We start from the raw sequence: 22162 nt of genomic DNA, 5'->3' as shown, positions 1-22162 counted from the left end.
TAGGAGTTTATATCTTAGTACTTCACATAGCTTGTTGTCATTTCCATCCACCACCATTTTGTAATATTTTTTTATTGCTCCTACTATTTTTGACCTTCGCAATAGGTGAAACACACTTTATAAGAAATGAATTTATAGCATATAAGACCCATTTGTTAGTATTATTTATAATTGTAAGGCTTTGACTATCAAATCTAGCCTTTGTGAGTTTCTCTACTTCTATATTCTACATCCCTTCTTAGCCCACAGAGATCATTCTTCGATCATTTTGATAACTGCTTGGATGGATTCCTTAGTTATCCAATAGAGGTTGGCCAAGATATTAAAAATCATCATGTAACCATCTTAGGACCAACCAGACCCATTCATGCCCCCTTGTGAAGTTAGAGAATTCCTTGAACACATCTAACTTCTTCTCAGCTATCCATGCATATTACTCTTGACACCCATTATTTCATTTCAGAATTTGCTAGTGTTGTTAGCATTCCCAAAGATACTAAGAGGGTGGGGGTTAATCACTATCTAACTAGTTAATGAATTTTCTTGAATTAAAACATGTAAAGCATATCAATACTGTATACCGGTAAACCAAAAATAATATAGTAAACAAAGATAACAACAACCACATGAAAAGCACACCATAACATAGTAGTTTAATGAGGAAACCCGGTGTGGGAAAAACCTCAGTGGGATTTGTGACCCACAATACTCGCTTGCTGGCCAATAAGTGAATATTACTCTTACAATAGGGGCCTGCACATCCAGGAAGGCCAAGTGCCTAGAGCTCACTGCTCAAATACAAAATAAGAAGTCACATTGACTTAAAAAAATGGATTATAATAATCCAATGTATTGTACTACTTCAAAATAGCATCTACTATGCCAAACCTAGTATCGGTTTCAGCTCTACTACATACATAAACCCTTAACCTAAAATTCAAATATTAGGTCTGCATTATTTTGCCTATATCCTTATTACAAAATGTTCTACAATGATCATACATATATGAGTCATATTAAACCTCACCATGTCAGCTTACAATGATTAATCAATTAATTACAAAATATATTATAAACAAAATTCTTGTTGGCCAGGGTGTTGGTATCCTTCCTTTCTCTATCGGTGTTCTGTGTGCCGGTGTAGAGTCTATCATTGCCGGTGCTGGTGTATTGTCTTGTTGGTATCATATGATTGCAAGGTTTCCATCAATGACAAAACCTTCAATCACCTACAATTTCTCATTGGAGTGTGTATTTGCCAACAATCTCCCCCTTTGGCATTGATGGCAACATTCATGAGAAAAATCCAAAAAGTGTCATCCAAAAATGAGTCTGCCACAATCGTCTTACCAAAAGTATGAGCTCCCCCTGAGCTGATGAGCCATTTGCTGATCATTTTTCTCATAGCCTCTACTCCCCCTTTGACATCAATGAAAAAGGTTGTCATTCACTATTAGTGGAGTCCTACCTAGTTTCTTGTAACTGGTGGGTTACACTCTAAAAAATATCTGTCAAAATTGAATTTATGTCATTGTTGAATGTTTTACTATCTCTTATAGCCTCATGGGTTCTCTGCATTGTACCAGTGAGTATGTGAATTTTTTCTTCCAGTGTCTTTAGTCTAGGAACCAAAGCCTCGAATGTTTCTTTTCTCAAAGAAATAAGATACTCTAGTCTTGGACTATGTCTGCATTTTAAGTCCTTTGCTTTGTCCTTTATTCTTTCTTTTTCATTTTCCAATTTCCTAATTTTCTCTTCCTGCTCTGCAATTTTCTTTTCTAATTTCAAAAATAAATCTGATGTTCCAATTAGATTGTCAGCAGTATTGTTAATCTTATCCTGTGTTTTTCTGATTTCTTTGTCAAGATCTTCTATTAATACATCCGATTTGCATGTATCCATGTACAATTTCTTGAAGTCAAAAATGATTTCATTGAGTTCTGGTAAAAGAGTATTCATCTCCTCTTTGTTCTTATTCACAATTTCCATAAAGAATTCCTCTTTTTCTTTTATCATCCTTTCCTTAAAAATATTCTCATTTATTTGATCAACTATGATTAAGTTACCAGTGATGAATTTAGACAATGTGTCTAATTGTTCTATAGAATCTTTATTCTTTATTTTACACTTGGGTGCAATCATCTTCAAAATTGGTATGGTGTCATCAATAGCCTTATATGCTAGTGCTTTACAATTTGTTATTTTCTTAATTGAATCTAGCAATACCTCTATCATATTTGTTGGTATGAATTCAAACATGGCGATTCCAGATGTCTGTCCAACTGTCTTCACAATTTTTAATTCGTCGATAGTGATAATAGTATTGCTTTCCTCTTTCACTGGAGGATCAGTTTGTGTCTGCATTTTAGCTACCAAAGGTTTGGGACTTTTAGTTGTAGCCAGTGGCACTATCTCTGAATGTACTTGTGAATGAACTTGTTGTTCTTCCTATTTATTTGTACTCTCTACTAATGGTTTCTCTGATGGTGCCTCTGATGATTTTTTAGTGGTATCCACTGTCATTTTTTCTTCTTGCAACTCTGTATGTTCCACCAGTTTCTCTATGCTTTCCCTTGAAATATTTTCAGTTGGTATCTCAACAAATTTTTCATTTTTATCATTTGTCGGTTTCTCAATATTATGTACACCAATTCTATCAGCTTTTCCTATATCTTTTGTCTATTTAGTTTGTTGCTCATTCCCAATTTCAATGTCTCCAACTGTATCTTCAACATTTGTCTCAAATATTGTGTCTTCTACCAGTGGCTCAGTTGCCACATCTCTTTTCTCACTTGTTTCCTTATCGACCACAATGTTGACTTCCTGTATGTCAATATTCATTGTGTACAATACCTTAGAATCAAGATTTGTGTCCTCATGTGTTGTCTTCATATTCTCTATTGCCAGTTGATTTTCAGTAGTGTCTACCAGTGGAGTATCTAAAGGCGGTGGGGGTAAGTTGTCTATTATCTTTATACTGGGAGGTCCACCAACCTTTCCTTTTCCTTTGTCCCTATCCTTTTGATATAGCTTGAAGGTTTTAGGTTTTTGATACTCTTCATGTTTCTCCTTTTCTATGAGGAATATATCCCATGCATCTGTTGTTTCCTATGTTATTGATTCACTCTTCCTGCCATTAGTTCTACATGTCAGTGAGCAGTTGAAAATAGTAATCGGTTAGCCTCAGAGATCAATTGATCTATCTCATCAGGTGAGTTAATAGGGTATACAACAAGTAGTTTTTCAATTTTTATTTTCTTGTCTAGATCAATAATAGCTACTCTTCTAGCTTCTAGTATGTTATATAGATCTGTCGGTGTTTCATCAACAACTTGCATCAAAAATTTATTGAAAATATCTAAGTGTAGTATTACACTATTCTCTACTCTTTCTTTGTCATCAGTAGATAGTGTGTTATACAATTTGTTGATATTCTTCAACTTGCCATCCTCAGTAATTTCATTCAGTAATTTATCAATAGGAGCTATAGATTGTTTTGACTTCTTCTTAGGAGTCAAATTCTTTTTCTTTGGAGTCAGTTTCTTTGCTAGGGGCCTTACTGCCTGTTGCTTCTGTCTTTTTGGTGTAGGAGAAGGTGTCGTGAAGGTTTTCTCTTCCTCTCAACTCTCTTGAATACTACAGGTATGTCACTTTTTGAAGAAGTTACAATCAGTGAAAGGTGTGTTTCTAGTTGGATTGCTTCTAATTCGCCTTCAGTTATACCGGTTTGCTTTAGCACATCTTCTTTAATAGCTTTTACCTGTCGGGTTCCTTTTCTAATAGTTGCCTCATCCTTTTTAACTCTTTTCTTTGATTGAATTTGACTCTCTATAGTTTTAGCATTACCAAATACTTCTTCTTCAGGTTCCTGAGGAGCTTCTAGGAGGGCTTTTGCATAGGTTTCTATTATGTTGTCATCAGTCTCATACCCCATTTCAGTTACCCAGATGGTTTTAGGAATAACTGCCTCCATCCAAATTTCATCTTTCTTTATTACAAAACAGATTTGCTTCCTATATTTGTCCACAATTGCTTGTGACAATCTAACTCTAGTTTTCATTCGGGCATTTAATGCCTGAAAATACAAATTTAAGTTCTTTTCCCTGTTCTCTCCCATGTTGTTCGGCAATTCTAATAGTTGTTTTCCTACCGGTATATCATATACAAAATCTTTGGTGCCAATACTGGGTACTTGGTTCATTATATATAGCATCAGACAAACAAGTAGGTTTCCAAATCTGAATGTTCCTTTCTTATCTTTCTTTATCTTTCCCAAATTATCAACCAATTCATCTTTGAGCCATTCACATATGTCTATCGTTGTATTTTTATTTACCATATCATAGGCACTTTTAATGCATAGGCTAGAAACTGAGTTTAACCAATTGGCATGTGTAGTATTGTAACCTAAGATCATATAGATAAATTTGACATTGATATCCGTTACATCATTTACCCTCATTGATCTCTTGTCAAATGTTGCACTAGTTAGTTTTGTCACTAGATCATTTGAGACCTTCTTAGTTTTATCAGGTCTATTGCTAGTGGAAGGTAACCTTGTCACAACCTTTACTGTTTCTTTTGTGATTTTATGAACTGAGTCCAACCAGAAAAATTCACCATGAACCTTGCTTAGCACAATTATTATGATATCCTTGGGGAAATCTAGGATACTGAGAATTTCAGTGAAACCTAGGGTTTTTATTATCTTATGTTCATGTTTGACATTTTTGATTCATGAAAAATCACAGATTCATACATATTCTTAATTTCCTCATCACCTAGTTCATCAATATGATAGTGTATATACATTCTAGGGTCTTCAACATATACTACCCCTTTAGGTATTTGAGAGAATTCATGAAAACTATCATCTTTCTTTGCAATTTTGGGAACTAGCTAGAATCCAGGTCTAGGGCATTTAATAACTTCAACAACAGTAGGGTTTAGAATAAATTCAGGAGTACATGAGGATGCCATAGCTATAAATACCTTAATCTACCTTAGGGATGAGAGATTTGATAGATTGCTTTGCTTCTTTGCTTGGAATGCCTTTTCTTGGAATTTTTCGTGCTCTCAAAGATTTGAATGCTCGGTGAAATGAAAATGGGGTCAAAATACTTATTTTATAATGTTACTTTCTTCACCTGCCACATTTAATGATTGTCGGTTAAGTCATAACTTAACTTATCTACCAGTAAAGAAGTAATCTCAACTTCTCACAATCAACCAAGGGAATAATAACATGTTTCTCATTTAGTTGTTAAACCCTCAAAGGATTTTCTTTCAATTAGATGAAGAGTCTCCTACCAGTGGAGTGTTACTCTGTTCTACTGGTGGAGGAGTATTCCCATCAACATTTTGTTCTGATTTTTTGATCCATTGTTTTGAGAATTCTTGCTTTACCTTTTCAACCTTTTCTTTACCTTTCAAACTAGGACCTTTGTTATTTTCCAGTGAGGACTTGCTTCTACAAAATTTAGCAATGTGTCCAATCTTGTTACAATCATAACAAGTCACATTATTTTTTTGAATAGCTTTCCCATATCCTATGCCGGTTTGTGTTCTGCATTGATTAGATAAGTGTCCAAATCTCCCACAAACATAACATCTTACATTCATTCCACAATTCTCTCAATTATGACCAACTTTGTTGCATTTAGAACATTGACCAGTGGGTTTATTGGTGTTCTGATAATTTTTAGATCTACATTGATTTGTTCTATGACCATACTTGTTACAGTAACTTAGCATATTGAGGCTTTCATAGAAGGGCATGATATGTTTAATATGTTTTGTAGGTTCTCTCTGTCACCTTGTACTTACTCTTAGAGGTTCATGTTCACTTGACATTAAAGAGTTGAGGTTTTCATGGATCATTTGTGATCACTTTATTCATAGCCATTCATTATTCCACTTCAGCATTTTCCATTAAATTTATAAGAAATTGGTTGCCTTACCAGTTTGCTATGATCATGTGTGTTTGCAGTACCAGAGCTTTCACCATCTTCAAAGCCAAGGCCATTAGTGTCACCATTAGGTTTTTGATTCTTCAGCCTGTCACCAAGTTCTTCTGAGCTTTTCTTGAATTTTTCATTGTGATGATTTGCAGTAGCAAGTTCTCTTTCCAAGATTCCTTTCTATCTCATAAGTTCATTTGAGTCATTTTGTGTATGCATCAGACCTATCTTCAACATATCATTTTCATAACTAAGTCTTATGTTTTCATTTGCAGCATCATTCAGTTGTCTAGTTAGATCTTCTTTATTTTTCTTCCTATCTTCAATTTCTTTGCAAAATCTCATAGTCATATCCTGCATCTCATTGTCTATTGTACTGATCTCTTGTCTTAGTTTGTTTACCAGATCATTAAGAGTGTCCTTTTCATCTCCCTCTTTCTGCATCTTCTAACAATGTTGTCTTCTTTTATTCCTTGCTATAGTGTAATTCTCTTAAAGTTTTTGAATGATATCCTGAGCAGCTTTTAGATCATCTTCAAGTTTGATATTCTTCAATTTTTCTGCATCATAGTCTGAAAGAGTTGTTTTCAATTGTTCTCTTAAGTTTTCCATCTCTACCAGTGTCAAGATCTTCCTCAAGTTGTTAGGCTTCTCAAAATAGAGGACCAGGTTCTAATACCAATTGTTAGGATTCCCAAAGATACTAAGAGGGGGAGTTGAATCAGTATCTAAACGGTTAATGAATTTTCTTGAATTAAAACATGTAAAGCATATCTATAATGTATATTGGTAAACCAAAAATAATGCAGTGAACAAAGATAACAACAACCACATGAAAAGCATACCATAACACAGTAGTTTAATGAGGAAACTTAGTGTGGGAAAAACCTCGGTGGGATTTGTGACCCACAATATTCGCTTACTAACCAATAACTGAATATTACTCTTACAATAGGGGCCTGCACATGCAGGAAGGCCAAGTGCCTAGAGCTCACTACTCAAATACAAAATAAAAAGTCACACTAACTTACAAAAATGGATTTTAATAATCTAATGTCTTGTACTACTTCAAAATAGCATCTGCTATGCCAGATCCATTACCGGTTTTAGCTTTGTTGCATACATAAACCCTTAACCTAAAATTCGCATATTAGGTCTGCATTAATTCACCTATATCCTTATTACAAAATGTTCTACAATAATCTCATACATATATAAGTCATATTACAACTCGCCATTTTGGCTTACAATGATTAATCAATTAATTACAAAATATATTATAAACAAAATTCTTGTCGACTAGGGTGTCGGTATCGTTCCTTTCTCTGTCAGTGTTCTGTGTGCTAGTGTAGAGTCTATCATTGTCGGTGTTGGTATATTGTCTTGCTGATATCATATAATTGCAAGGTTTCCATCAATGACAAAACCTTCAATCACCTACAATTTCTGATTGGAGTGTGCATTTGCCAACAATTGTAGCCCTTCAAAAGTAGTATAATCAATCTATTTTAGAGGTGCATGAATATACCTCCTAATATATTTGATGTAAATAATGTCAATCAATACACTAAGAGAGACTCTTTCTAGTTTAGTATGTAGTTCCTTATTGAGAAATTAGGAATAAATGGGTAGGGGTTTGGCTATGGTTAAGATAAGGGTAGGAGTGGTCATAGTGAGTATACATAGCTAGAGTAGAATAGTACATTTCTAGGGTTTATGTTTGAAACATTTGGATCTTGTGAGAATAGATATATTAGGGGCATAAGAGTATTGTGAGATAAAAGAGACAAGTAGAGTGTTGAGGTGATAGTATAGGCCTTTTATATTGTTTCCCTAGTGATATCCTTAGTTCCTGTACAAGTATTACATAAACTATCCTATCACATTTTTTTGTCTAGTTACTACAACTTGTATTTTTTGGCTATTATCACCCACTTACCTTAAAAATTAATGTATAATAATGTTACTATATAGTACATTAGTTTATAAAGTGTACGTTATGTTGTTTTTTTTAATTTTTTTATTTCTCTAATGTCATGCTAAAAATTTTCAAAGTTTTGTTCCAAAATTGGGTTTTGATTGTTACAATTGTTTGTTTGATTAGTATGTATAGTGGTGAAAGATTAGAGTTTTCACCATTAGAAGGATGAAGACCACTAATTTTACTTAGGGACCATTACATTAGGGAAAGATAGGAATTAGATAGTTCTAAACCTAAGAAGTCGGAATGTTGATCTAATTCCAAGAGATTTGGAATGCACCTCTTCTTTCACTTAAGTTGAATTTAATTATTTAATTTTATGAAATTAGGGTAAATGTATTGAAAATTGATGTGAAAATGCATTACCAATAAGCTACAGTTATCGGATTGAGCCACAAACCTAGATCTAAGGATTATAAGAGGATTTAGATTTGTTCCTAGAAGGAGCTCCTGATATGTTGGGACTGGTATGATGGTCACTCTGGTTGTCCACACTTTTTTCACTCAAATGAGGGATCAACTCATCTTTGCAAATAAAGCTTATGCTAAATATCTCAGCTCTATACCTTTTCGTTCACACACTAGAGAAAGGAAATAGGTTGGGAACAGAGGTTTGCCTTAAGTCCAACCTTGGTTTTGGAATTAACCATGAAATATAAATGAAATATGATTGAATTGCAGTAAAGGAAATGTTCTCCTCTTAAGAGAGATGTTGAATAATGACTAAAACAAAAATATAATATACCTCCTTGCGAAGTTTTATTTTTCTCCATATGGAATTAGGGTTTCATGAAGTCTTCAATAACATTGAAATTAATCTCAACTCTGATGCTTGAATCCTAACTTTATCTCTACTCCAATGCTCGAATGAAGATTGATTGCTTTCTTTCTTCAACTCAAATGCTTGATTGCTTGATATTGAGTTGTATTTAATGTGTGTGGATTGACTGTATATTAAAATGAGAGGGCTAGACCTCCTTTTATACTTTCCCATCAAAAAATAATTTAATTCTCTTACATGAGTTGACACAAAGCTTGAATTTTGGCTCAGATTTTATGATGGTTAGGGTGGAAAATTTAAGTCGTAATTGAGAGGACCATTACCCCATGCCCTAGAACTACCCAATCAAAGAGAAAATTTGAGGGGCAAGATGATGTGCAAAATGAAAATGGTGTTAAATATGCATATCAAGAGAAAAAATAGGTCCATTTTAGGCCTCAAAGAACAAACACCAAGGGGTAAAAGCACAAAGTTGTGTCACACTTTTATAAGGGAAACAACCAATGCTGATTCAACTTTTTTAAATTGACTCAATAGAAAGTGAAATATATGTTTTGAATTTTGAAATGATGTAAAGTAATAAAATGTATTTTTTTTGTGTATTTTATGTTTGTAATTTTTTTTAAAATAATAAATTATTTGAATATACTTTCTTATAAAGTAAACACTATAATTCAGTTGCTAATAAAATACTGAAATTGAAGTTACACGAGTCATCATACTTTATATAGTAAATTTTACCTTTTTCTCTTCAATTTTTTTTGTGTATATTGATAACTTGAAACTTTAGTGCAAACATATATTTTAAACTATTTTTTACGTATATCCATTTTTCAATAAATTTGGAAATTTGAGTGTACTGAAATATAACTCTTTCTATTTGGCATCACCTTTTTGATTAATTATTTATAAAAATTAGAAAATAATTATATCATCTTGACATGGACTCTTTTCTCTAGTGCAATTTACTTTTTTCAAAATTTTCAAATAAATTTAAGTAGTTTTCCTTTACAAGATAATCAACCTTATATTTTAGTGCTGATGACTTAATTTCAACAAAAATAAAATATAAAATATAAAAAGTAATTAAAATATTAAAACATATATATTTTGGAAAATTCACTTATAGATCTATAAAAGGGTATTTTTTACATTTCAAAAAAAATATTATTTATATGAGTAGGAGTTCTTGAAACATTGATTTAAAAAAAAAAAAAATCACCTAGTAACTAGACCTAAAGTGGTATAAAATATATGTTTAGTAGTCAATTCCAATTGGAAATGTTGTGCCCCATATACAAGATAGCTATAATGCATCTCTATAGACCATATTTTTTATTAAAATAAATTTTTAGTTAGAATTACTTAAATTCATGTGTGTTGATAATTGGCTTGAAACATGAGACAATTTTGTGCTTTTACCCCAAGGTGTGGGCCCAAATTCAAACAAAATTGTAAGGGAGTACAATTTAGGATGCTACATTTATCCTCCTCTTTAGCAGGAGTATGAGACTAAGAATACTCTCAGTAAAGTAGAAAGGTTCACATCGAAAGGCTTTTATCAAGATGCTATGGAGACAAGACACACTAAGCCCCCAGTGGACTTTAGGTATCTTACAACTTCAAGATCAAGTTAAAAGGGACATCTCATTAAAGAGAGAGAAGAAGGAAATATGACTACTAGCCTACTAAGGTTCACTTACCATGAGTCATGAAAATAAAAATACCAAAATTATCAAGCAAAAGACCGAGTTTACAAAGTAACTTGAGTATTTAGATATCCAAGAGAGAGACATTGAGCGAAGTGTGCCCCCACATTTAGTGAAGGAGCACCTAGGACTTAGGATAAATAGTCCTTCTTCAATTTTCTCTTGTACTGACCTTAGCCAATTCATATTTCCAATAAGGACTCCAAGAGGGTCTAATGTGTGTGATTAGAGTCCAAGTTGAGTCAAGTGTATGCCTAGTTTAGTTAAATTCTTTCTAGGTTTGCACTTTGTGGATTGTTCTTGGTTTGAGTAGTCAATGATGACTTCTAGATGGTCAAAAGAGGCATAGGTTGATTAAAGTGTTAGAGGGGTTTAAAATAGTATTAGGAATGTTGAAAAAGACATGAATGATGATATGTGATAGGTTGCCTAAATTAGAAAGGCAAGATATGTAAAATTGTAAAACTTGTCATGACAACTTTGGTCATAAAAGAGCTTAGCGGTGGAGTTAGGGTTAATACATTGACCTAAGATTCCTCCACACATGGGGAAAACTATTAAAACCTCTCTTGCATGGGTACCAAGGTTGGAAGCATTAATTTTTGTGAATAACAATCTGAAACCAATCATTTTCGAACTATTATTATTGTTTTGTCTTATTTTGCATTAAAGAGTGAATACAAATGGATTGAATACATTTATTCAAACTTGGGATAGTTTTTATTTGGTGTGTTATAGTGTCATTCCATTCATTTCATGCTTTGTAGATAGATTTTAGTGTTTCTTTTACTGTTTTGTTTTCAAATAGCCAGTTTTGGCTTGTAAATAGTATATCTTGGAAAAATGGTTGCCCTATACAATACCACCATGTAATCATCATGGACTATTGGGAAATTGTAGGAAACCCCATTTACATTGTAAATATGCAAGGAGGAGTTCTGGAGATGAATTTTTCTATTTTTGCTACCTTGTCCTAGGCGAGTCCTGTTGCAACCCAGTTAGGAAAGACAAGGTGAAAAATGATAAAAGAGTGCAGGGGTGAAACAAAAAACATAACATAAGAATTTGGCATTGATCATGAGGTCCATAAAAAATATTATATGAAAGGAGAAGCCTTGACACATCCATTTGATGACCTTTTCATCAAGTTGAATAGTCACAGTCCTAGAAGCCTCTAAAACCCTAGCGAAACCTCATTTTTGGGTTAGGGCATTGTATGGACACTTCAGGGTCTAAAAGCAATGAAATATCTTGGTGTTAAATGAGTGTCTAAAGAATCATAAAACTTATTGCAGCATCTTTTGGAACGATTCACTCAAAACCCTAAAAAATGTGATTTAGGAGGCCTAATTGGGGCTCATCCTTGTAGCCCTATTTCTAAGCAATGTTATGAAAATGGTAAGGAAATTGAAGATTGAAAAACCTCAAATGGACCTAGTTGATCTCATTTCATGGTAAATACCACCTTCACACCTCTGTAATGTCTCATAACAGTATGGGGGTGAAAAGTGAGAAGTTGACAAGTTGTTGTCAAGGTTGCAAGATTGAGCATATGAGAAGCATATTGAATTGGTAGAGTTCCTAGTCAAAAAACTTGTTGAAAAATTATTAAGATTGGAAAATAGAGAGTCCTAGTAGAGATTGAGAAGGAAGTGGAGGTCTTGAAGCATAGCTAGACCTGGTGAGGTCGGTGGAATTGAGCAACACCAACTAGGTGAAGTGTGAGCAAGCTAGGAGAAACCTATCAAATTGGTATCCAAGCCTATAAGATTTGGGCTAGGGAAAGTTGATGTCCTTAGATTTGGAAGAGTCTATTGGAGACAACATGGTGACCAATGCAAAGTTGGCAAAGAAAGTGGATGATTAGGAGGAAGAGAATAGAGTCCTAAAGGAAAAATTGGCAGAATTGGAACATAAGCTTGGTGAAATTGAAAAAAAGGCAAATGAAGTAATGGTAAAGGTTGAAGGAGTAGGAAGGAAGGGTAAAGAGGTGTCAGAATTAGACAAAGTACCTAAACCTGATCCTGTTTTGGAACAGGAACCTTTCCTAAAAGCATTGAAAGCCATGAGTGGTAAATCACTAGAAGGATTGCCATTGTTCACTATTAATATGGAAGTAGAAGTGGTCCTAGAATGGATACAGGGCATGGAGAACCATTTTGAATGTGAAGGCATAACTAAAGCTCAAAGAGTCAAAGTGGCCAAGTCTAGGATGAGGGGAGCCACTTTGACATGGTGGAAATTTGTGCAGGATGAGAGGAAGAAAGTGGATAAAACTCCCATCTCTTATTGGAAAGGGAAGTTATTCAAAATCAAATAAGCCTATCTCCCTGATGACTATGAAGTTCAAATCCATAGGAAAAGACCAAATTTAAGACAAAAAGATCTTGATGTAAGTGGTTGTACAGAGGAGTTTCGCAAACTTAGTCTGATCTCATGCAGTGGAAGAAGAAAGCTTTAAGGTAGCTAGGTATCTAAATGGACTAAGATGGAACATCCAAGAGGAAATGAAAATAGAGGCCATAGGGGAGGATTTGGAGGAAGAAATTCAGAGAAAAGAACACAAGGTGAGTCTAAACTCACTGAGCAACAAGAAGTTGGTTCAAATAGAGGAGGACCTAGTAGAGGAAGGGGGTCAAACAATGGTTTTAGAGGAAGATCTAGTGGACAAGGTAGAGGGTCATCCTATTTTGCAACAATAAAATGTTACCATTGTAATCATTTTGGTCATCTTGAATATAGGTGTCCAAAGAAGGGGTCATCATCATAGAGTAGTGAGAGGAGAGTGAACTATCTTCAAGAAGAGACTTCAAGCAGCAAGACTTTAGAGGTTGCCTTAGAATAAGAGGTAGGTCACAGCCTAATGATAAGAAGAATTTTGATAAAAGAACGTGTCAAGGAAGAGCCTAACCAAAGGAGATCACTATTTAGAATTAAATGCAAGATCATGGGAAAAGTTTGTAAAGTGATAATTGACTCAGGGTCAATAGACAACATTGTGTTAGAAGAGGTAGTGACTAAGCTCAAGTTGCAAAGGATTCCTCATAGCAACCCATATAGGGTCACTTGGTTGAACAAAGGCCAACATGTCCTAGTCAATGAACAAACATGGGTGGATTTCACCATTGGGAGGTATAAGGACAAATTACTATGTGATGTCCTACCCATGGATGCATGTCATCTTCTATTAGGAAGACCATGGCAATTTGATAGATAAGCTATTCATGATGGAGCCAAGAATGCACACTCATTCAAGAAATATGGAGTCACATTTAAGATACAATCTATCCTTGAGGAAGCTGAAAAGAGAGAAATAGGTCTTAATGTCCTCTTGGTAAGGGAAAAACAGTTCTTGAAGACACTCAAGGAAGGTGAAGGAATAGGTTTTGCATTAGTGATGAAACCTAGAGAGGAATCTGACAAGAAGGAGAAACCAAATTTGCCAATAGAGGTTCAAGATCTATTGAAACAGTTTAAAGAGATAGTGAGTGCTGGATAGCCAGCCACCTTACCTCCTAAAAGAGCCATAAGCCATCAAATTGATATCATACCCAAAGCATCCCTACCCAACAAGGCGGCCTACAAAATGACTCCACAACAAAATGTTGAAATTGATAAACAAATTCAAGAGATTTTAGACCAAGGCCTAATTAGGAAAAGCATTAGCCCTTGTGTTGTACCTACTATCTTAGCCCCCCAAAAAGGTGGTACTTGGTGATTCTGTACTGACTCTAGGGCTATAGATAGGATCACCATTAGATATAGGTTTCCAATCCCTAAAATAGAGGACCTAATGGATTGTTTAGGAGAAGACAAATACTTTACCAAGATTGACCTTAAAAGTGGATACCACCAAATTAGGATTAAGGAGGGTGATGAATGGAAAATGACATTCAAGATAACATAGGGTATTTATGAATGGCTTGTAATGTCATTTGGCTTATCAAATGCCCCAAGCACCTTCATGAGACTCATGAATGAGGTGTTGAAGGACTTTATAGGTAAATTTGTAGTCGTATATTTAGTTGATATTCTCATTTTCAGTAAGAATAAGGAAGATCATATTAACCATTTGCAAATTGTGCTACAAAGATTGTATGAGGATAAACTAACCATGAACTTGGACAAGTGTGAATTTTTGAATCAGGCGATGATTGTTAGGATTCCCAAAGATACTGAGAGCGGGGGTTGAATCAGTATCTGACTGGTTAGATACTTTTCTTAACTTATAACATGAAAAACATATTTAAACTATATACCGGTAAACCAGAAATAATGCAACAAATAAGAACAATAACCACAACATGAAAAGAACACCATAACACAATATTTTAATGAGGAAACCCGGTGTGGGAAAAACCTCTGTGGGATTTGTAACCCACAATATTCGCTTACTGGCCAATAAGGGAATATTACTGCTTACAATAGGGGCCTGCACATGTAGGAAGGCCAAGTTCCTAGAGCTCACTGCTCAGTTACAAAATAAGTCACACTGACTTACAAAAATGGATTATGCAAATCCAATATCTTGTACTACTTCAGATTAGCATCTACTATGCCAGATTTAGTACTGGTTTAAGCTCTTCAATATACATAAACCCTTATCCTAATAATTTGCATATTAGGTCTGCTATCATCTTTCCATCAAATCACCTATTAAATGATCTACAATGATCTCATACATATATGAGTCATATTACAATCCACCAAGTCAGCTTACAAAATATTTTACAATTAATTACAAAATATATATACACAAAATTTCTATCAGCCAGGGTGCCAATAATTTTCCTTTTCGGTGTCGGTGATCTGTATGTCGTTGTAGAGTCTGTTGGAGCTGATGTGTGTGCTTGACTGCCAATATCACATGATTGTATGGTTGCCATAAATGAAAATACCTTCAATCACCTACAATGTCTCATTCAAGTGTGTATTTGCCAACAATCTCCCCCTTTGGCATTGATGGCAACACTCATGAGAAAAATCCAAAAATGTCTATCCAAAAATGGTTTGCCAAAATTGTCTAACCAAAACTATGTGCGAAAAACTGATGATAGCTTATTCTGATCATTTTTCTCATCACACTACTCCCCCTTTGACATAAATGACAAAGGTTGTCATTCACTGTCAGTGCAGTGTGGTTCCTACCTAGATTTTTGTAACCGGTGGGTTACAATCTGGAAAATATATGTCAAAACCAAATTTTAACTGTCGCCGAATCTTTTGCTATCCTATAATACCTCTTGTTCTCTTTGAACTATATCAGTGAGTATGTACATTTTCTCTTCTGGTGTCTTAAGTCTAGGAACTAGAGCCTCAAAAATTTCTTTTCTCAAAGAAATGAGGTAATCTAGTTTAGGACTAAGTTTACATTTTAAGCTCTTTGTCTTATCCTTTAATCTCTCTTTATCCTTTTTTAACTTCTCTATTTTCTCTTCAAGATCTAATGTGCCTATTAGATTGTTAGCAATATTGTTAATCTCATCTTGTGCTTTGCTGATTTCCTTGTCTAGGTCTTCTGTCAGAATATTTGTTTTACAAGTATCTCTATATAGTTTCTTGAAATCCAAAATTGTCTCTCCTAGTTCCGGTAATAAGGTGTCCATTTTCTCCTTGTTCTTCTTCACTATTTCCTCAAATAATTTCTCTTTATCCTTATTCATCCTCTCTTTGAATGTGTCTTCATTTATTTGATCAACTATCAAAATGTTGCTAGTGATGAATTTAGACAATGTGTCTAATTGACCTAAAAAATATTTATTGTCTACAATGCACTTTGGTTCTATCAATCTAAGAATAAGGATTGTGTCATCAATAGCCTTATAGGCTTGTGCATTACACTCTATGATTTTCTTTATTGAATCTAGTAAGACCTCTATTACATTTGTAGGTCAGAATTCTGCTATAGAAGTATCAGATGTCTGCCCAACTATTTTCACAATATCCATGCTACCGGTTGTAGTGATAACCTTGTTTGTTTCGACCTCTGGTAGGTCAGTCTTTGTTTGCATTTCTTTTAGCAATGATTTAGGCTTTTTAGTTTTTGCCGATGGCACTGTCTCGGCCTGAACCTATTTTTGTTCTCGTTTCTCCATGTATGTCTCAAAAGGTTTCTCTGAGCTCCCAAAAACAAGTTTCTTAGATTTAGTCTTTGTATGCACTTCCGGTTTCTCAGTTTGTACCTCTGCAATATCCATTGCCGATTCTCCTGATTGTTTTTCAATTTTATCTACCGGTTCTTCTAATGGTTTATGAGTGGTGTCCTATGTCGGTTGCTCTATCTGAGTATTTTTTTTTTGTGCTTATGTTTACAGTATCATTAACCTCAACCTCAACATCTATAGCTAGTGACTCAGTAGCCACATCTTTCTTCTTATCCTCAGTGTTCTCTTTATCTACCATAATGTTCACCTCTTGTGTGTCAATATTCATAGTATACAAAACTTCAGACTTAGGATTTGTATCCTCTAGAGGAGTCTGCATACTCTTAGTGGGTGGTTGATTGTCTGTAGTTTCTACCAGTGGAGTATCTGAAGGAGGTGGGGTTAAGTTATCAATTATTTTTAGGCTTGGAGGTCCACCTACCTTACCTTTTCCTTTATCCCTATCCTTTTGATATACCCTAATTGTCTTAGGTCTTAGTAACTCTTCTTGTTTCTCTTTTTCAACAAATAATATGTCCCATGCATCTATTGTTTCTTCAGAGACTTCATTCACTCTATCTACCATTAGTGCTACATGTCGTTGAGCGGTTGAAAACACTATTCGGTTAGCCTCACTAATTAATTGGTCTATTTCATCAAGTGAGTTAACTGGATGTACTGCAAGTAATTTTTCAATTTTTATCTTCTTGTCTAGCTCAACAATAGCTACCCTTCTAGCTTCTAGTATTCTACACAAATCAGCTAGTATTTCATCAACAATTTCCATCAAAAATTTCTTGTAAATATCTAAGTGTAAACTTACCCTATTTTCAATGCTTTCTTTGTCATCAGCAGAAAGTGTGTTATACAGTTTGCTAATGTTTTTCAACTTTCCATCCTCTATTATTTCATTAAGGAGCTTATCTAGTGGAGCAATGTTTTGTTTTATCTTCTTCTTCTTTGTAGTCATTTTCTTAACAGGAGGCCTAACTACCTGTTGCTTTTGTCTTGTTTTCCTGGGTGTGGGTGAGGATGCCGGTGAGGGTTTTCTTTTCCTTTCTATCATTTTGAATACCACTGGTATATCACTCTTAGAGGAAGTTGCAACTGGTGAAATATGAGTTTCCGATTGAAGTCCTCCCAACTCACTTTCTTTGATACCAGTTTGTTTCAAAATATTTTCTTTAATTGTCTTTGCCTGATGGGTTCCTTTCCTTACTATTTCTTCAACTTTCTTAACCCTTATTCTTGACTGAATTCCACTTTCAATTGTTTCTGCATTTCCAAAGACTTTCTCAGTGAGTTCCTTCGGTGCTTCAAGGAGGTCTTTTGCATAAGTTTCTATGATGTTATCATCTATTTCATAGCCCATTTCAGTTACCCAAATAGTCCTATTAACAACTTCCCCCATCCAGTTTTCATCCTTTTTAATTACAAAACATATTTCCTTATGATATTTATGTACAATTTCCTGTGACAGTCTTATTTTTGTCTTCATTTGGGCTTTCAGTGTTGGAAAATGTTCATTTAAGCTTTTCTCCCTGTTATCTCCCATGTTGTTTAATAGATCCAATAGTTTCTTTCCTACTGGTATATCAAAGAAAAAATCTTTCTTACCAATACTGGGTACTTAATTAGTAATATACAACATTAAAAATACAAGTAAATTTCCAAATCTAAAGGTTCCTTTCTTATCTCCCTTTATCTTCTTCAGATTGTCTATCAATTCATCTTTGAGCCATTCACACACATCTATTCTAGCATTGTTGTTAACCACATCATATGCACTTTTAATACATAGGCTAGATATAGAGTTCAACCTATTTGCATGTGTAGCTTTGTAGCCTAAAATCATACTAACAAATCTGACATTGATGTCCTTCACATCATTTACCCTTAGAGACCTTTTGTCAAATGTTGCGCTAGTTAGATCTATCACTGTGTCATTTGAGACTCATTTAGTTTTGTCAGGTTTGCTATCGATGGAAGGTAACCCTGTTACTACTTTTACTGCTTCTTTGGTGATCTTAGGGATTAAATCCAACCAAAAGAATTCTCCATAGACTCTGCTTAGGACTATTCTTATCACATCTTCAAGAAAATCAGGAATGTTAAGAATATCCACAAAACCTAGGGTTTCTACTACCTTGTGTTCTAGCTTGACATTTCCAGATTCATCACAAATCACGGTCCTATACATGTTTTTGATCTCATCATCACCTAATTCCTCTATATGACAATTTATGTATATTCTAATGTCTTTAGCATAGACTACTCCCTTAGGAATTTGAGAAAATGCACCTAGGGTATCATCTTTCTTTGCTATTTCAAGAACCAGTTTGAATACAAGTTTAGGGCACTTAATAACCTCAATCAGATTAGGGTTTGCAATAAATTCAGGAGTAGAGGAGGATGCCATGAATATAAATACCTCAATCTGCCTTAGGGATGAGTGCTTGGATGAACTAGTTCACTTCTTCACTAAGGATGCCTTCGCTCGAGAATTTTCGCGCTCTCGAAGATTTGAATGCTCAGTGAATGAAAAAGGAGCCAAAACACTCTTTATAATGTTATTTTCTCCAACTACCATATTTAATGCTTTTTGGTTAAGTCAAAACTTAACTCATCTATCGGTATAGAAGTAATTTCAACTTCTCACCATCAACTGAGGGAATAATAGCATGTTTTTCATTTTTTCGCTAAACCCCCAAAGGATTTTCCTTTACTTAGATGAATAGTGTCCTGTCGGTGGAGTGATACTTTGTTCTGCCAGTGGAGGAGTATTCCCATCAACATTCTAATCTAACTTTCTGATCTATTCTTTTGATAATTCTTGCTTTACCTCTTCAACCTTTTCTTTACCTTTCAAACTAGGACCTTTGTTATTTGCCGGTGAAGTCTTGCTTCTACAAAATTTTGCAATATGTCTAATTTTGTTACAAGCATAACAAGTCACATTGTTTTTTTGAATAACTTTCCCATATCCTATGCTAGTATGTGTTCTGCATTGATTAGATAGGTGTCCAAATCTTCCACAAACATAACATCTTACATTCATTCTGCAATTTTCTGAATTATTACCAACTTTATTGCATTTAGAACATTGACCGGTGGGTGTATTAGTGTTCTGATAATTTCTAGATCTACATAGATTTGCTCTATGACCATACTTGTTACAGTTAAAGCATTTCCCATTAAATTTTTAAGTATTAGGTTGTCTTACCAGTTTACTATGATCATGATAGTTTGTTGTACCAGAACTTTCACCAATTTCAAAGGCAAGTCCATTTGTATCACCATTAGGTTTATGATTCTTCAATATGTCAACAAGTTCTTCTGAAATTTTCTTGAATTTCTCCTTGTGTTGATTTGCAATAGCCAATTCACTTTCCAAGATTTTCCTTTTTGTCTCATAAGTTCATTTGTGTCATTTTGTGTATGCATCAAACCTGTTTTCAACATATCATTTTCATGACTGAGTCTCGTATTTTCATTTCCAACATCATTTAGTCTTCTAACCAAGTCTTCTTCATTCTTCTTTCTATCTTCAATTTCTTTACAAAACCTCATAGTCATATCTTACATCTCATTCTTCATTGTACAATTATCTTGTCTCAACTTATTTACCAGATCATTAAGAGTTTCATTTTCATCTTCATCTTTCTGCATCTTTTCACAAAGTTCTCTTATTTTGTTCCTTACTGTAGTGAAATTTTCTTGAAGTCCTTGAATATTATCCTAAGCAGCCTTCATATCATCTTCAAGTTTGATATTCTTTACTTTTTTTGCATCATAGTCTGAAAGAGTTGTTTCCAATTGCTTTCTCAAATTTTCCATCTCTACCAGTGTCAAGTGTTGGCATTACAATAAGTTTGCTAGTTGATGATATTGAGAAGGTTGTTGGAGATCAATGATATAATTGATAAATGATGATTACTGTCTTAATATTATTATTTTGTCATTGTTGTCAAGCAATTGATTTTTTGATTTAGTATGATGTTACCATATCTTAAAGAGTGTGTTTTGATGAGTATAAAGATGTCGGTAAATGAAACTGAAAGAATGTGAAAATGAAGGGGAGTAATAAGTTATTCAATGGCAAACTATTACTGAGTTAGACAGTGATGAGATTCTAATGTTTTGATTGGTTTGATATCCTATATATGTGTATTCAAAGATTGAACAAGAAGGAGAAAAGATTTCATGCAATAGAATGAGTAAAGGTTTCATACTATTCTATTTTACCGAGTAAGGAGCTAGTCAGTAAACTCCAAGGTTATCATTGTCGGTTAAAGAAGGAAAAAGTCACCGAGAAGAGAATGTCTACCGAGTAAAGTTTAGTATTAACCAAGTATCAACCAAGCAGTAATGGAACACATTGACTGAGTGAATATTTTATTGAATAAAGGATGCCAATGAGTAGGAGATTTATAGAAGATTGGAATGTCATGCAAGAAGTTTGTTAAGGATCAACGACAATGAAAATTCATGAGTTAGATCTATAGCACAGATTGAACGGTCATAACCAAGCACAATTACCAAGGAAAGAATACAAGTTTCAAGGAAAGATAAAATGTTTCTAGATCGAAGGATTCAATGAACCTAGTCAAGTATGAATATCTGATGGCTAAGATTAATCATGGGAAATGTGATTAAGGAGATTAAGCAGTTAGGAATTGCTTATAAATAAAGAGAAGTTGATGAACAAAGTATGCAGGCAAATAGAAGCATAGTGATGCTACAGAAGTGATAATCGAATATAGAATATTGAAGATCTGATTGAACAACAAAGTGAGAAGCCCACTAAGGAGAAAGATAAGTGTTATGACAATATTATCTTGAGCACATAGAATCTGCTATAACATTTCAAATGTAAAATTGTAGATATATTTTATTACAGTTATTTATTTTTGTAAGTGATAGGAAATCTCTTAACCGAGTGGACCTAACAGTCTTTTTTGTAAATCCTCTTCAAAGGTAACATTCTAATTGAGTGTTTGAAATCCTTTGACAAGGTCACTGTAGGATTTTGACAAGATCAAGGGCACAATGAAATCATAAAAAGAGAGACAATAGAATGACAAGAACAAAACTGCATTCTCATCAATATGCAAATGATCAACTAGATTCATACCGATACAATGAATATAGGCCTACTTATATAGGCAAGGCCATATGGATGTACGAGCACACAATCATGACATGTGGCTCAATGAGAAACAAGGGTAGGTAAGAAATACTAGGGGTAGGTAGGAGAAATAATATAATATTCCACAAGAGGTGGATGACCCATTGAATGTGGAGTCTAACAACAACAAAAAGACCACAAAAGGTGGAATTTCTCCTACAAGCTCTATCCCTATGTGCACACTTCCCTAAGTGTCTCAAATCCAAACTACGAAGAGATGCATTATCCTAAGTGAACATAAGTAAAGTGTAATAATATCCATAATGAATATTTATTTACACCAACAGCCCCCCTTAAGTGCAACTTAGGGGAATGAAGACTCAAGTCAACAATGCAAGATGGGTCCTGGCTACTAGGCCATGATAGGTACCCATGTACAATATGAAAATGCAAGCAAAAC

The sequence above is a fragment of the Cryptomeria japonica genome, chromosome 5, assembly GCF_030272615.1.
Source record: "Cryptomeria japonica chromosome 5, Sugi_1.0, whole genome shotgun sequence".
NCBI lineage: Eukaryota > Viridiplantae > Streptophyta > Pinopsida > Cupressales > Cupressaceae > Cryptomeria > Cryptomeria japonica.
The sequence above is the reverse complement of the archived record's forward strand: the minus strand, read 5'-3'. Positions refer to the sequence as shown.